Here is a 13,959-nt window from a genome sequence, read left to right as displayed (position 1 = left end):
TCTCCATATTATAGAAGCACAAGGTTCTTGGGAAACGCCCTGATTTCTTAGGCCAGCTGACTCCTTCAAACTAACAGTGATTCTTCCCCAAATTAAACCTCAGTGCTTTATACTGTACTGGAACTGGGTGCAGTTTGTGAGCTAGAAAAAGGCACCATAAGAAAATCAACGCAATAATTAAAATTATATCCTCGTGTCCAGACAGAGTGAGGTCAGATGCTTTTAACTGCGGCAGGTTTCCTGCCAGCAGGTCTGGAGCAGTGTGCAGGGAGAGGGCAGGAGGTGTTTGCAAGGCTGCCTGGTAAATACACCCCTGACACTGCTCTCTCCACCACCTAAAGCAAGATGCTGATGGATGGTGGTGACGCAGGGGATGTGGGAATGAAGGAATAAAGGACTGGGATCCAGCAGCTCCTTTATGACGCAGCTTCAGGCGCTGCAGATATTGGCCCAGCCCCCGGGGCTTTAACGGGCTGTTAAAGGTGCTGATCACACCCCAGAAAACTTCAGGCACCCTCGAGAGTCATATCATGCAGCAAGATATGAGGTGCTGAGGGGAGGAGGGGCGGCTTTATGGGGTGATGCTCTGCTCTGTAGGGGCTTTGGAGAGATGTGAGTGGCTGTACAGAGCCTCAACAGGTATCCTGTATCTTTATGCATATACAAATATTTACAGATCTTTTAAAGATCAGGACTGTTGTTATCGGTTTATGTGCTGGATATTGGCATTATCCAGCGTGACCTCGGGAAAGGCAGCCTAATGCAATGGTATGTTCAGCTCTGCTGGATCTCCATAGAGGGGGCCTGGAATGCACTGGGGAACAATACCCAGGACTGCACAGAGCAAAGAATGAAGGGCAGCAGAGTTTGATAACCACATTAAAGCACTACCAACATCTGTTCAAGCCAAAGACAACACTATCTCCAGGAATTAACCTTCTGAACCACTTAATCATTAACCTCAGCAGAGAGAAAGTTAGACAACAAGAGCCTATTTGTCAGCAGCCCCTCAGAGAGATGCAGTGAGCAATATTTTACTGAGAACAGCGTGAGAAGGGCTTGCCCAGCTTTATAAATTTTAAACACAGAATATATTTGTGTGGGAAACAAGGAGACAATGGATGTAAATAAACAGCTGATCCTACCTTGAAGCCTTCGTTCATTTATCCTGTTTAAAGTGGCTTGGCTGGTTTGTCGTGCATTGTGTAACAGCATTTCCTCCCAACAAGCAGAGATGCTTCAGTTCTTACTCAGAGATATTCCTGGCTGTGGAAAGATTTACAGAGGGATAGGACATTACAATTTTAAACTTGCACCCATATCCACAAATTTTCTACAGAAAAATAAATCAGAGACTATTGCTTTGCTTTGTTTAATGATTATTTGTCTCTATATACTGTTTCCCATGTGAGGTCACCCAGTAAGTTATCCTGCTGTAAGCTGGCCAAATGCCTTCCCTCCACATGGGGACAGTTGTCAGAGATTTTGTTTCTTTTGGGTTTGATTTTGTTTGCCAGGGGAGAGGTTTTGGTTCCTTCAACCTGCAGTGCCCCGGATTTGTGGCACGACTGCACCCTGGGGTATTGAGGCTGAGAGTTTATTCCTCTGAACCTTCGTGTAATCATTTACCCAGGGGGTGTAAAACACTGCCACATGAGAATGGTGCTGTTTAACACCCACTTTGCACCAGCCACAGCGGCCACACGAGGTGTAGGACAATGCATAATCAGGGCCCATGTGTCTGCTTAGATATTGCCACAGTTGGAGGGGATATAAAAAGGAAAACAACAACACCAAAAAAGGTTGTGAAGATGACTGACTGAAGGGCTGCAAACACCAATCTGCTCGAATCCAAGAGTTGTATAAAAACAAAACTGGGCTATGCCAGGAAAGCCCCAAGGTCTCAACCCATCATGAAGGGAAAAAAATATCACACTTGATTAAAGTATATTGTTCAGGTGACACTGTTCCCAACTGCCCACGTGAGGGGCTCCTGTCTGTTACTACTGAAACTGCCTTACTTAAAAGAGAATTATGATGTCTCTGTTGGGGAAAAAAGGGATGGTCTAACACCAAGGGATGAAGAAGGAAGATCTGAACCACCTGTTACTTTTCTGGGTTAGTTTTCTGCTGCTCAGCAAGTTGAATTGACTCAGTACAGAGCCTGGTGTATGTCACAGCCAGGACAAGGGCAGCGTCACACAACCAGGGACAGAGACTCACTCTTTCACACAGCAGCAAGACCTTAAATCAGCTCAGGCCACAGTGTATAACTTCACCTTTATGCATTTGCCTGCAAAGCAGACTGGTAACTTCAGCAAAAAGGAATAATAATGCTTAATTTTTCAATAAATGGGGCAATATTTGCACCTTGGGAGAAAAGTCATGGTTGAATTGGCATAGAAACTGAATTATCCACTCAGATTAGAGGTCAGACTGAACAAAGTGTGAACTCCACCTAGTCTAGACCATCCCTGTCTGTCTTCCCTTACCTGTGCCTATCCAGACACAAGGCAGAGACACTACAGTCCAACAGGAATCTACAAGTTACACCAGGCATGAATTATGCCCCCCTTAACACTTTCAGTGTGATTAGTGGTGTGCTGACAAAAAGATAATCATAATAATTACCTATTTTTAAATCAGTAAAAGGTAAACAGTGTTGTGTCCCCAAAGATGGTCACATTTACCAACACACTGAGAAGATGCTCCTCTGGTCAAGACATCTCAAAGAAATGTTCCCCAGACAATTAATTTCTCCAACAGGATGATTCATCATAGTCTATACTCCCACAAATTGATTTCTCAGGGTTTATCATGGTAATTTAATCCTTGCTGCTGTCTGTTGGTGCTCTTCAGAGGCTGAGCTGCATAACTGGTTTTTAAACCACTGTTTGCTGAGAAGGCTAAATTGGAGCAGCAGACAAGGCACTCTCCTTTCACTTGGGTCGCTGAGCTCATTAATGTGGATAATTAATTGGAGCTTTGTAGCCCTCCCTTTGTACACCCACAACAAGCAAGTCCCAGTAGCTGCAGTGCCCCCCCTCACCTGAGCACTCTTGCACAGACACCTGCTGCTCATAATTAAGATCCATTGCCCAAATTTACATGTCCTGATTTCTATCCCTCAGCTCCTGGAGACAAAGGAAAGCTTTTACTGCAGGGAAATGGCAGCTCAGAGGATGTTCTTGAGTGTGGCTTGCCTGGGCAGCTGCTCGTGCTGAAGGGCCCTGACACCAACCACCAGAGTGTTCCTATTTGAAAAGTATATGTTTGGGTTGAATTTAAAGAAAAGCACATGGTGATTTCCCCCCTTAGGGGGATAATGGTCTTTTCATTAGATAACAAGTGTCCAAGATGCCCTAAACTCCAGGGCAGGCTTTGTTAAGGCACAGGGCTGCACCGAGCTCAGCAGTGAGCCCAGGGAGTCCCCCCTTTCCCTCCCCTTTCCCTCCCCTCCCTGCACAGCCTGGTCGAGTGTGTGCATCTGCTTTGGGAAGAGCAGACCAAGCAGTGAAGACTCTTCAAGACCCCTGGCTCACCTGAGAAGAGGAGGCAGTGAGGCTAACGTGGCACATGAAGACCCTTGGCTCACCCTTGCAGTGAGGCTAACATGGCACAGGAGAGAGAGCTGCTGTGAAGCCAGCTGACAGCCTTTGAAAACACAGTCCAAACCAGCAGATATTCCTCTGCAGAGCAAATGGATTGTGCAGCTCCCTCAGGTACTTCAGGGAGAGGCACCTTTCCATGTGCACACCTTTATTGCATCAGCTATCACCAGCTTTCTGAATAATGTTAACAGCTGGAATGGATCTGCTGGTGACAGCTCAAGTTGCTTCTCACTACATTGTCCCTCCAGGTTTATTAGGTTGCTGTGATGCCCCAGGGCAAGACACAGCCTTCACTAGGTTTAAATCAGCCATCCAGATAATTCAAATTATTTTAAATCTGATTTAGCCACGTCCCAAATGGGGGCTATCCCAGAACAGCTACCAGGGCAGAACTTCAGTGGAGGTGGGACTTGGATTTACAGCTTTCTTCAGCTCATTGCCAAACCTGGAATTCACACCTGAGCATGTTTTCACCTTGTAGCCAAGAAAAGGAATAAAAATAAAACTACGAATGGGAAGCACAGAAGAGTGAATACAGAGGCTCATGGGGTGACCTCAGTGCAAATATCAGTGTCTAATATTGACCCAGAGCGAGGGGCAGGAGTAGCAGTGCACGACCAGACCAACAGAGAGCACTACTGGGATGAGTGTCATGGTGCCCCTGGTTTGCTCCTTAGCTGAAACTCCAGAACAAAAATTGATTTGCACCCTCACTCTGCTGTTTGCTCCGTGCTTTCCTTCCTTTTTTATGTGGGCTCATCTAAAAAGTGATGGCTGCTGTCTCCAAACTCTCCTAGTTTTGCTCAGGAAAATGAGATGGCATTCAGCACGGAGGAGTCTTGAGAAGCTCAGAGGGTGTCTCATATTCTTTCCACGTGTCCCTTTTGGAAGTATTTTTCCTTTCACTTTTTCCTTGATAAAAACAAACAAACAAACAAACAAACAAACAAACATTCAGCTTCCTGAAATAATTTTTCTGCTTTTTGAACTTCAAAAGAGAGAATGCTTCTATTATTGGAGCTGGGGTGATAAGGTAGATACACCTGAGGTCTGATCTGGCTTGGCAGTTCCTCTTTTTAAGGGCAAAAGCAAATATTCAGATCATGGCATCTGGAGAGCAAAGTTACACAGCAAGTAAAAAGTATCTAAAATTAAAGTTGCCTAAAATCATGACTGTACCTGAAAATAATAAGGTGATGGATATTTGATTGCTTACACTTCAGAGAAAACAGAAAAGAAACTAATTTCTGATGGAATTAGCAGCTACTTAACTTCATTAAAAAAATTAAGACACTTCAGAACTAGACATGAAAATGGTACATTATTCCTTATCTGTGACATAACTTCAGAATACATCCCTAGGAGTACCTGTTCAGCAGCCTGTGGCAAATGAAAAAGACAAAGAAAAACATTGCACTGGGAGTCATTAATTGAATTAATTAACCTAGTGACATTGTCATAAGAAGAATTTATCTGGCAACCAGCAGGAGCAGATCTCCAATCATTTCACCATGGCTTCTTCCCCAGATTAACACTCACACGAGCCCCTGGCAGCTGGCTGTTAACACTGCAAATTATCAGAAATTAATTAGCCAAATGCTGTGCACCCATGTGGATATTTTTGTTTTTAAGTAAAGATTATGAGGCCAATAACTCATCTGATGATTTATTGAGAGAAAACACCATTGTTTAAACAAATAGATTGCAGTATGGCTTTCTAATGGGAGAAAGAAAAAAAAAGGGGGGGAGAACTTACAGCAAAACCACAGTAACAAAAGCCAAACACTTGTAAACAGGAGCTAAACAACCCCCTCTGGAAAAAGGGATATATACAAATTAATTCAGAAAGGTCTATTATATTTTGAGAATAAATATAATTCCATTTGCATACTTTACAGAATAATTAAGGTTCAATTGCTGCTTCAATCTATTAAGCTGGGATTCAAATATTCAGAAGCACTTCTGCAAGACAGCTTTGTTCACCCAGATAGTAATGACCGTATCACACAGGGAAAACAGAATTTTAAGGAAACTGAAAGAGCAACATGAAGCTTAAGCTTATTTTTTTCTGCAACCTCTTGTCAGAGTAGCAGCCAAAATAACCACAGCACTTTGGAAAGATTCCTTTTGATACTACAGTGCTTCTTAGGGGTAGTCAAGGACTTGTCTAAAACAAGTCTTGATCTCCACTTGATTTAAAGAAAAGTAAACCAGATTCATTCTCACTGCTGGGTCTCAACTGTCTTCCTCAAAAACTCTTTTACTTCCACCTGACAATGTTTTATTTGTATGTTTTCTATTTAAATGGACTTGGAAAACTCCAGGAAGAAGTTTTTAAAGATGGAAAATTGACCCTTAGCAATCAGTTGGGAAGTGTGATGCAACCATATCTAACAACCTCAATAATCCATGGTTTTGGAAGCGTGGAATACAAAGAATAACAAACTCAGCCCAAGAATGCAGAGATTCACCTGGACACAGAGCAGCTGTGAGGGGAAAAGAGGGGCAGGGGTATAAGAAAGAAGGGAAAAGAAAGGTTAGAGTGGTGAGTAACTTTCCTTGAGGATGTGGGGACACCCAGAGGGTCAGACACTCAACACCGAGGCTCTGAGAGGGTGATCATGGGTTTGAAATCATATCTTGTGAGAGACCCCCAGGGAAACCTGACTGGCCAGGTTATCATTCCAGGCTAATGGGATGTTCTTCCCATGGGGAGCTGCAGGCTCAGGGGCTCAGGTTTCCTGTCCCTGGGGGAAGGTGAGAGGGTCTTTCTGAGGACAAGGCAGCGCTCAGAGCAGGTGTGGATGCAGAGACATCCAAACACATCCGGGGCAGGGCAAGGGAAAGAAGGGGTGATGCTCTCCCCTCCCTCACTGAAAACAAAATTGTCCTAAAACTAAGGAGCACTGGCCTTACCTGGGCCAAGATACCCCTCCAGCCTCCTGGTCACAGGGAGAGAATCATGGAATCATTCAGGTTGGAAAACACCTCTCAGATCACAAAGTGCAGCCATCAGTCCAACACTACCACCACATTCACCACTAAATCATGTCCTCAAGTGCCACAGTCACGAGTTTTTTGAACACCTCCAAGGATGGCAGCTCCACCACTTCCCTGGGCAACCTGTTCTAGCACTTGACAACCCTTTCCATGAAGAAATTTTCCCCAATATCCAATCTAAACCTCCCCTGGCACAACTTGAGGCCATTTCCTCTCACCCTGCCAGTTGTTACGTGGAAGAGGAGACTGTCACCCACAGCTAAGGCATGTCACCAACTCAACACACTCATTTATGCTTGGTTATAAATAAAAACATCTATATATGGGAAATTGGAGGTTTCCAGTGTTACATTCTGTATGGGGACAAAGCTTACATCACAGAACCTCCTCTAAAGCAGAATGCTCTGTGCCAATGCCTAACAAAAATAGGGATGTTCAGGGCCAAGCTGTCAATTGTTCTTATTCCTTGTTTGCCCAGATAGCTGGCAGGTGATATCCAAGCCAGGTATGGAGCTGGAAAATGTGTCTATATGCAGGCAACTGAGAAGCCCTGCCTGGAAAACACATAACATGTAGAAAATCGAAGTTCTGAGACATCAACAACTTTCAGTGCTACTAAAGCAGTGTTAGAAGGCTGTTATTTTCTGGTATATTCCCAGGCCCCTGTTAGGGGATGTACAGTTGCTTGTTAACATCTGTACTACTCTAATTTTAAACAGCTGCTTCTCTTCCTGTGCTTGACAGGGGTCTTAGGGGATAAATGCACCAGAGGTAAAATAAAAGGCAGCTCCTTGAAAGCTGATACCTCAGCTGGGCACAATTTCTTGCTTCTTGAGAAGCCACTTGATCACAGTGTGAATCTTGCTGTTGCATGGCACAGAACATCAGCTCAGGGACTCACAATTAAACTTCTAAATCCACATTTTAAAAAAAGCACAAAAAAAGAAAGCAAATACCTTGATTTTTCGAGTGTTGATTTGTCATTGCCTTGCTGTAGAAACCTGCATTTTATACTATTGTGTCTATACATCACACCTTGATATTTTCCTACATGTAAGCTGTTGCCTGCTTAACTCAACAGAGAAAGAATGAGGTGTTGAGAAAAGGCTACAAGGAATAAGATGGCTGAATAGAAAAACAGGTGCTAGAACCTGAGGGCTTAATTAGGAGATAACTTTTTTTAGGACCTGAAAACCTTTCAGATAATTTTTACTATTATATCTTCTGGTGTTTGAATTCTCATAGACCTCCTTCAAGCATTTATCCCACAGGGCTGTCAGAATGTCCAAACTACATCAGTCTCACAAGTCAAATTTTAAATAATGTCATCAATTATCATTAAAAAAAAAAAACAAAAAAAACAAACAAACAAACAAAAAACAAAAAAAAAAAAAAAAAAAAAAAAAAAAAGAGAGAACACCACTGCAAAAGCAAGCTGCAGCTGAACTCTTCTTAGCATAAACTTGTTGGACATTTCCAATTATAAGGCACTTCAAGAGAAATGAAAAATATGCTCACTGAAAGATTTGTATCAGGGTTTACAATGTTTTTTGTGCTACAACCCTTGTGCAAAGATGCTGAGGCAAAGAAGGAGAGGAAGAGCCTGTGTTTCATCCTGAGAATAACTGTGAAAATTTTGTGTGTCATGGCCTGAGCATGACACTGAGCAGAAGAGAACGACTGCAGTGTAAGAGGAGCCCTTTTCCTGAGGTCTATGAAACTCAGGGGTTTATATTTTTCAGTATATTCTTGTGGCAGAACTGTATTTTCAAATAGAAGAAATCCTCAGCATATATGATGTGCTGCCATATAGTTACACAGGTGTCTGATTTCTCTTGAGGATCTTGCCCAAAGCCTGTGTGTGCCTGTATGTTTGTTCCTAAATCACAAATGCGCATTGTGTCCCTTCTCATACCCAAAGAGAAATAATGTTCCTAATGCTCCTGTGGAAAAAACTGCAAAACCCACTTTCCCTGTAAGTTTTATTGTGCCCACACGACAATAGCTTGTGTTTTTTCTACATCAGAAAACCCTTTCATGTCCTTTCCCTCCCCCTGCCCAGCACAAAACACACGTTCCTCAGAGCAGTGTAAAACAAAACCTGGGGAAAAGCAGCAGCTTCAACCAGAATTTTCAGAAAAATACGGTTTTTTGCTTTCTTGCACTTTCCTGGGTGACTTGTCAAGTCAAATAGTGTCAGTCACATCTGATTAGGTGACTTTATGACTCCCAGACATAAAGCTCCATGACTGATGCACCTCGTGCAATGCACTGAGAGATGACTCACCCGCTGGGAAACTTAAAACAATGCACTTGCCAAAAAGCTTAACCCTTAATGCTCAGAGCCCAGATCCACTCCCAGCAGTGACAGGAGAGAGGGTCACCACTGATTTCAAGGTGTAGAGAAGCAGCAGGGCTTTACAGAAGAGGATCTTATTTTGTCTGAAGAGTCTGATGCTGAGTTTTTGACTTGTATTAACACACCAGCCTCTATAATTAACATACCACCCCTCATAAAAACTGTTTTCAGTGAAATGCTTACTTTTTTCTATAAACCTAGAATATTTTGCTCAGAATTCACATGGAACAGAATTGTATCATTTATCCAGCCCCCCAGTTTGCAAAATGATGTATCCATTGCATTTTCTGTTGAGGGGTTACCAGCAATGGTCCCATCCACCTGCAGCCATTCAGGCTCCGTGACTGAAACACTGGACAGTTCAGAGAGGAACAACTGACAAATCCTCATGGTTTTACCACAGCATTTTTTATGCCTGAATGAGAGGTTTTAGTAAAATATTAAATGGATGATGAAAAATTTGGGGGCAGGTCACATTCATTGCCACCTGTGGTTATCTCCTCCTTTTATTTGAATTCAGCAGTGAGGCAGAGATGCCCTGAGATATGTTTTTTGAGGAGACACATTTCTCATGAGATTTTGAAAGTAATTTGCTACTTATTTTATTCAGGAAAAGAGACACACAAGACAAGATACACAGGGTATTATTCCTCACAGATTTCTGTTTTCTTTAATAAAGGCTACTCCTGATGTCTACTTAAACATAATCTAACAGCACAGAAATAATTGTGCTGCATTATAGTAATGTAAGTGGTTTACCTGGAGACAGTAACACATTTCAACATTAGCTATTACCATATCATAAAGTAATATTATTTCCTTGCTTTGCATGATGACTAGATCTAAAAAAAAAAAAATCCCACTGTATTTATCTGTACAATCCTCATTTTAGCTATTTTATCTATTTAAAAATAATTCATTGTTTTGAGTGCAATCCCTAAGGGTCTGTTCTCTGCTGCTTCACATTTCTATCAATGACTTAGGGAAAAATAAGTATAAAAACATAACTGATAAAGAATATAGACTGAGGGAATGTTGACTAAAAGGCAGGAAAGGCAGGAAAATATGCTTTGTGGTGAAAGACTCCAAGAGTTCAACCTATTTAGGTCTTTTCAAAAAAGACCATCTGACTTGATCATAGCCCCTAGACAGTGCAAAACAAAGAGAAATCTGGCAGCTGATGTCTCTGTATTTTACACAGAAGGTGCAGTGGCTGGATTTTGAACCTTGGTAAATTCACAGCAACTGCAGAATTCAGATTTCACTTCAAAGCTGGGCTCGTAGGAGAGCAAGCACAGAGAATCTGTCATTTCTCTTCTTTACTGTGCATGGATGGTTCTTTAAAGGTGATCTCCCAGCTGGTTCACAAATAATAACCTTGCAGCAAGAATTCATGTGGGAGCCCACTGCCCAGGTTATTCAGGAAGTTGGATGACCACAATCACTCCCATTGACCTTCAAATCCATGGCATCAGCTGAAGAGTTAGGCCCTAAGTCTGGAAGATAATGCTCACATTCCTGATAACTGGACAGCAGAAACCACTCTAAGAACCATAACTACTCCACAAGATCAAGAATTCCAGTTTGTCCCTTACAGCCATGAGCTGGCAAAAGATCACAGAATCAGTTTTGTTGGAAAAGACCTCTGGGATTACTGAGTCCAACCTATGACCAGTCACCACCTTGCCCCCCAGCCCAGAGCACTGAGTGCCACATCCAGTCACTCCCTGAACCCCTCCAGGGATGGGGAATCCACCACCTCCCTGAGCAGCCCATTCCAATGTGTGATCACCCTTTCTCTGAAGAAATTCATCCTGGTGTCCAAGAAATCCTGAGAAAAACCCTAAGAAAAAGACTGACAGAACATTTTTGCCTCCACAAGAGCTGCACAAAAAGCTGGAGAGCAAATTGTCCCCAGTGGGAAGGGGAAAACTGGAACAAGGGGATCTTCTGAGCCCTGTGGTATTGATTAGCTGCACTCAGCAGGGAGTGAGGACTGAGGGACCACTGCCTGTCACTGCCAGTCAGGGCTGCCACGTGCCCTGGTGTAGAAGAGACCAGAAGCAGGTGACACTCCACTGAGGACAGGAGAAGGGTTATAAATCTATTTGCCCAAAAGAAGTTGCATTCAGGTATTAAAATACAATCCAATGTTTTACAACTGCTGAATTTATTTGGCTCTTCTGGGAGGCCAGGATTGAAAAACAGCCACTAGCAGCTTTTACTTGTATTTATTCTGCTATTCCAACACAAAAGGAGACTGAGAGTTTCCCAGTATCATGCCCTCTGCAGTAGGAAAAGCTGTTACAGTCTTATGAGATTTAGAAGGAATCAACTGTTCATTACCCCACTGTATGATTCTCTTATTTGCTTGTGTTCTTAAACCAGCAGTAGGAAGGCTGAGATGCTCTGAGCAGACAGACCCCTCTGCAATTGCAACCTGAGAGCAAAAAGACACTCCATGATAAATTCCCACCTGCATCAAACACTCTTATCTTCTTCCCATTTCTGGTGCCCTCTCCCACTCACCTGGAACTGAACACTTCCCCTTTGTTTTATCTTATCTTGAAAACAAGGAAATGCCACGAGTTACATGTCAATATGACCTCTGTGAACTAGGAAAAAACTGTCTAATGTAATGCCTTGTGGCTCCATTAAACCAATTAAAGATGCAGCTTGAATTCTAGCACTGCTGGGAAAAGAAAATATGCTTTAGGCTGTGAGTTTAAAAAATGTGAGGAGACTGGGGAAAAAGATTTGCTCCTCTGCTCAGAGATCCTTTGTAAGCTGAGCTTACATAGGAGTTTCCCACAATTAGCTTTAAAATCTTTTTTTCCATTTATTGAATATTCTTACTTCATAAATATTTCAGGGATTAAATTGAAAGTATTATCATTTTAGGCAAGCTGAAGGTTAACTGGTAAACAGGAAGTGACCTTGAAGAAGATGGTTAGGAGTTTTCTTTCCATTATTTTGGAACCAATGAAACAATAAGCAAGATGAAACATTTGTATTTAGGTATCCTTTGCTTTATCAATGTACAAATTTCTTGCTCCATGAATGACTGGGGACTAAGTTTTACCTACAGCTTTTTTCTTATACTGTCATATTAGACCACACTTTTTGTCCAGAAAAGGTTGAGATACATGAAATAAATACTCTTCTAGGATTCCACTCTAGACTTGGCTTCCCACACTGACTGTACTGCAGTGCACAGCAGAGCAGGTCTGAGGTGGAGGAGCAAAATAGGATGCTGGTTCTCTCCAAGGACATCTAAAATAGCTGTGCAGTCCCTGGACTGTGCAGAAAAAGTTATGAAAGAGCTATCTTGAAAGTTCTGCTCTCCTGCAGTTGGTACTTAGCTGTGACTGGCACCAGCACCAGAGCTGGGGATGATCAAGCCTAAGAAGCACTAAGCATCCAGATGAGCTTCCTAATTTAGGTCCCTATTTACCAGAAGGGACCCAAGTTTCCTAATGCTGTGGAGGTAGAAAAAGTCACTTGTCATTATAACATTAAACTAAGCAAAGTCAAACAGACCTTAAAAATATCTCATGGCCTTTGGAGAACGGAGGAAGGCGATGTTCCTGCTGATGTCCAGACTCGATCTGAAAACAGATGACATTAAATATGTGCCAACCACATTAATACATTTTCACTGGACAAATTAATAAGGCCCTTTCCACACACAGCCATTGCAGCAGTACACATTACTTTGGTGGGGGATGCCATCTAATTAAACAGATAAGTCGGTATGAATTTTAGTGTGGGCACCCATATAAAGATCTCTTACACATCAGACCAGTTTTTTGCCCTTCCTATAAAGGAAAATTGCAGTGAATGCTCACAGTGCCATGTCTGGTCCCTGACTATACCAGTATAACAATACTGGGGTTTAGGAAAACAGTGTAATTTCTGGGTGCAGGTAAAGCATCAGTGTCAGCAAGGTTGAACAGAAAGTTACTTTTCATTACCTTTAACTTTAGTTGTCTTTGATTTCAGCCTGTCTCATATAGGAAAATCATTAGCAAAAAAATGCATAATGTAACAGAGGTGTTCACAGTTTACCTGAAACTGGTTTGTAGGTTTTTAATTTCCACACCACTGGGGAGGTCAAGAAGCCTCTTCCCTGTGGGCCTGTCTGACTGCAGAGAGGACCTGCAGTCACTTCTCAGTCACATCTGGAGATACTTGATCTTGCATGAAAAGAATTGGTGAATTTGATGAATGCTCTGCTGAGATGAAGTCTGAAGACCTGCCCTCAGGTGTGGCAACAAGAGGCATCTGCAGATATCACACAGATGCTGCTCCATTAGATGGCATTAAAGTAGAATTACATTTCACCAGCTTCATTTCTCAGGGGAAAAGTAACACATTTACTACCCTGAATGCAAAGGGACAGCACTAGAAAGTTCCCTGCCAGTGTAATGCAACTCTTTTCCGAGAGTGGAAGATAGTTTTGATTCTACAGCCACGAAAGAAAACGTTTCTCCATGAAAGACAGCTGAGGTGGAGATCATCTGCTAGCAAATTAACTCAGATCAACCCATCATGAGCTATAATCACTGCTCCTGGTCCTGAACACCGCTCCCAGATGAATCACACAATCATAGAATCCCCTGAGCTGGAAGGGACCCACAAGGATCATGGAAGTGCAGCTGGCACCAAGTGGTGCCACATTAAAAGGGAAGGGCTGGAGTTTCCCACACCAGCAGTTTGGAAGCATCTCCCATCACAGCTTGGGTACTCTGTGTGTGTCAGCAGGAGCTGTCCCAGTGCCCCTCTGTCTGGTTTGCAACCCATCTTAATGCTATTTACTCACAGGCTTGCTGTGAGCCTTATCAGCCTGGTGGGCAGCCACTGGCTATTGCTCTGATCAAATCCTCAGGGTGACAAGGATGGATATGAAAACAGGTGCAATAGTAAGAAAATGCTGTGTACCAACAACAACAAACCCCACAGACACTCTAGCAGCAAAGGACTGCTTTT

General features: G+C 42.7%; 1 long non-coding RNA gene across 1 annotated transcript in view; it reads right to left on the bottom strand.

The window, feature by feature from the left end:
* Positions 1 to 13,959, bottom strand: part of LOC135421279 (uncharacterized) — a 61,564-nt gene that overhangs the window by 24,730 nt on the left and 22,875 nt on the right. Inside the window, exon 3 of the long non-coding RNA XR_010433946.1 lies at positions 1,146 to 1,266. This is a non-coding gene — a long non-coding RNA (uncharacterized LOC135421279). The remainder of the gene's footprint in view (positions 1 to 1,145; positions 1,267 to 13,959) is intronic.

The sequence above is a fragment of the Pseudopipra pipra genome, chromosome 13 (genome assembly GCF_036250125.1).
Source record: "Pseudopipra pipra isolate bDixPip1 chromosome 13, bDixPip1.hap1, whole genome shotgun sequence".
NCBI lineage: Eukaryota > Metazoa > Chordata > Aves > Passeriformes > Pipridae > Pseudopipra > Pseudopipra pipra.
The sequence above is the reverse complement of the archived record's forward strand: the minus strand, read 5'-3'. Positions and strand labels throughout refer to the sequence as shown.